This window comes from Apis dorsata, unplaced genomic scaffold (assembly GCF_000469605.1).
Source record: "Apis dorsata unplaced genomic scaffold, Apis dorsata 1.3 scaffold_99, whole genome shotgun sequence".
NCBI lineage: Eukaryota > Metazoa > Arthropoda > Insecta > Hymenoptera > Apidae > Apis > Apis dorsata.
Window position 1 is genome coordinate 326,597 of NW_006263397.1, and position 4,163 is coordinate 330,759.

Genomic DNA, 4,163 nt, shown 5'->3' on the forward strand with positions numbered 1-4,163 from the left:
GACCGATAGGGGTGTTCGCGGTGAAGATGGCCGCATTAACAGATACCTGATTTCCGGCTTTACGATCGAGCCTACGTGAGAAAGAATTCCAACACGGAAGCTTGAAGAATCTCCAAGTGGAACGGGAGCCCGCCATATGGATCATCGTTGGAATGCCCAACATTCCGGCATTCGTGCCGATTCGAATAAATTAATAAACATGACCGATAGTAGGGGAGAGAAGTAAAGAGAAATCGAGGGTGCCACGGATTCCACGTCGAAATCCCACGGGACTCCCAGGGAATGGATATCCATCCTTTCCAGGATCCCATCGACTCCGATATCGAAATCGTCGAACGTTTATGGAAGAAGACTGGTTGCATAATGTATAGACGTCTCTCTCTCTTTCTTTCGGGTATGATATTCCGTGGAGAGAAGTCGAGAGGGTTTGGAGAAGGAGGAGTGGAACTGGTGGAAACGGTGCACGGGGTGCAATTTCTCGACGCGTATTGTCACGCGTTGTTAAGCGCCGAGAGCACCGCCATTACCGCCAGCCGAGGAGGATCGGCGGAGAAAGATGAGCGGGAAGAAAGGCGGCTACCGGTGGATACAACCGACTAGTTAACCTGCCAGCTATCCACTGTTTACTGTTTACGTAAGCGGCCGATGATCGCCGTGGAAATTTCGAGGGATTGCCTCCTTCACGCTCGCTGATTCTCCTGATTCTCTGCCCGTTTTAAGCTTTGGAAAGGAATTTCGAAGGTTTCTCGTGAACGTGAAAAATTTTACGTTTTGAAATGGAATACTGTTGCTTTTGCTTCCTTCGCGATGAAAAGGAAAGAAATGGTGGATTTTTCTTTTCTTCGTAAAGTATCGTTGAACCATAGCTATAAGCGCTACGATTTTCATCTACGATTCATGATCTAATGAAAGATCCACGAATTCGTGTGCGTGCTTTTTCGAGAAAGAAATAATATTTATATAGGCGCTCGATCGAGCTTTCATCCAACGAAAAGATCACTGTGACTGCTCATTAACCCCATTACCCATACTTGGCGACGCACTACTCGATCTACTCGAGCGATTCACGAATGTATATCCACATCGATATACGAGGTACCGGTGCAATGCGACGTAGAAATCGAAAGTCAGCTTCGTTGAATTATATTTCGAATGAATCTTGGTAATAATATAATATGGATATATTTATGTAATATAAAAGAGGGAGAACTCGATATTTTTTAAAAAGATAGTCCAATCGTGGAATCCATTCTAAATATATATATATATTAAAATATATTCGAATATAATATTAGATAAATATTTTCGCGGCACAACGTAATTCGTTATTTAAAGAAATATATCCTTTCGATATGATTTCAAGAAAAAGACACAAAATATTAAAACTTCAATTTTATATTTATTAAAATTTTATTACAATTTCCGCTCAAGATATTTTTCTTGAATATTACTTGGATTGAAAACGGATCACAGATCGGATCAATTAATCTTCTTTATCCGATCCAACCAATAAAATGATCCTCTCTAACAAGGTATAATTAGTCTCGTACAAGATGTCCCAACGAAACCGGAACGATTTCTTCGAGCATCAAAATATCATAAATCATTATATTCATTATAAAAGCAATACATCGCTTCAGAGGAATTTAACAGTTTCACGGTTTATCACGGATCGGCTCGTAAATTCCGTGCATCGTTATCAACGGTCTACGCGCTATCACGGCGGTCTAGTGGTGTCCTGTTAATGAACAAAAATCCTCGAGCCTATTGGAGCATGGCGAGAGAGGGAACACGGTCCACGTTGAGGTGATACGGAACGCGCGTAAGTGCGTTTTGTCGTAAAGTGGTACGGAATAGGGGGCCTGATTCCGGTTCCTCGGCTTCCTGTCCGACCGGCTAAAAGGGAAAAGACGCTCAGGAGTCACTGGATGAAACACCTGTACCACGTGCCATTCGTGGTCGCGATGAGGGGGAGATTCTCGAGAGTTCCATCGCTCGAGAATCTCGAGTGACTCGTTTCGTCGATGGAACATTTATGATATAGTTACTTAAGAGCGTTTAAATAAGTATATTTAAAGCATTGCTCGATCGATCGTTTTCAAAAAGGGGGATTTATTGTGAGGAAGGAAAGGAAAAAATAATATCTATTGCAAATTACATATAGATTAAATTTTATCTCTGAAAAAATTGTCTCAAAGTTAAAATGATTTTCGAACATAGTGTATAGGTATAACACTTTCGATTACACAACGGTTTGCACGATAAAACAGCTTGATTTGTACGATTCTTTTTACCTTCTCAAGAATTTCTCGATCGCCACGGTTTAAATCGGTCTTCCAGTTCTCCAGAAGACGACAGCTTCTAGTTTCACTTCGCGTGCCACAAACCAGTTGCTCGAAACATACGAGGTTTCGTCGCGGTGTAAAAGCTATTCGAATCTTATTATACTATCATCTCATTATACCCCGCTATCCGAAACTTGAAAAGCGCGCGATGCTGCGCGCGCAACATCAACGAACGTTCCGTTCCGTTCCGTTCCGTTCGTGATTCGTCGGTCGAGCAATCGCAAATTGCATTCCTCTTAATTAGGTTTCCCGTCGATTTTTCGATTACGTAAAAGCTCACGGTTTCTGGGAGAACCTGTTTAAGCCGATTTCGCGGTGTTTTTCTAAGGATTCTAATGGTTCGCACGATTCGAAGTCAGGAGCAATGGACTTTCTGTGAGTAAAGAGTAAATTGGATCTTTTCTCTCTCTCTCTTTTTCTCTCTTTTCTGTTTAATGCGAATCGATTTAGAAGATCTTTTAACTCGTGATTTAGCGTATCGATATCCTTTTTTTTGCGTGAATGAGCGTACGTGTATGAGTCAGCAATGAATAGGTTGAAATAGATTGCGCTCGATCGATTTCAAAATTTATAAATTCCGTTGTATGTCAATTAGGAAGTTTGAGGTTAGGTTTCAAGATACGCTTATCCGAATCTTGTCGGGTAACAGGACAATTGCGATAACATTTCAACCTTAATTATCCCTTTCACTAAATATCTCCTATTAATTTCTTTATTAAATAATTTCTTCATTGGATAATGAAAACGGACATTCGGGAAAGTCGAAAACAAACTTGTTTAATCTCTTTTCCCGTATCTGTACCGGCATATAATTTTATTAGATTGTTTAATTTTATTTACACTCGCAAAAAGATATAATACCACGTGTATTAATTTATAAAATTACACACGTGCACGTAGAACTTGTTCGATCACAATTTTGATGATAAAAACTTCACTATCACATTCGTACATATATTATTGCATTAACATAATAACATTTCGTGTTTTCTTAATAATATTATTTATCAATAATGTTTCGCTTTCAACAAACTGCACACCAATATTAATAACTATTTGCTTTATAAACATAAAAAAACGTACGTTTTGAGAAAAACGTATTGATTTGCAATAATTGTCAAAATTCTTTCGACAAAGACCTCCTCTTTTTTTCAAAAATATCCACATACCCAATATCTCAATAAACCTTTGAAAAAAAAATCATCAAATTGGATCAAACATCTTCGAACCGGTTCCCTCCAACTTTCTCTCTCTCATTTTCCTTCCAACGAAATTCCTCGTGAGAGACGCGTGCGAGGGAGTGACGAAGGAGGAGGAGGAGGAGGAGGATAAGTGAGTTTTAAAGAGCCACCTGTGGAAGCCGCGTGGCACGTGGCACACTAATCCCAAGAATCTCTACCTTCGGTCCCCATCGTGCAACCTCTAGGTAGCAGGTAACAGGTAACCAAGGTGCATCCCACCGAGGTTGAAAGGATCAAACGGGCGGCATCTCGTCCTCTCGTCCTCTCGGTCGAGAAGAGAAGGGGAAAGAAGAGGGAGAGAGAGTCTCTCCTCTTCCTGTGATTACATCTACATTCTGTACACAAACGCCGGTTCTATCTGCTGGTCTCATCTTTGCCGATTCTTCCTTGACCCCGAACAATTTTCTATCTTCATTCGAGAACTTTCTTTCTTCTTGAACGAGAGGAGGAGGGAAAGGGGATGGCCTCGAATCTCTCGAGTATATAATGGATTTCTAAGTGCCAAGGGTGGAGAACTTGTTGAGATTTCTACGAATCGTTTCTTCGATTTTTTTTTTTTTTTTTTTTTTTTTTTTTT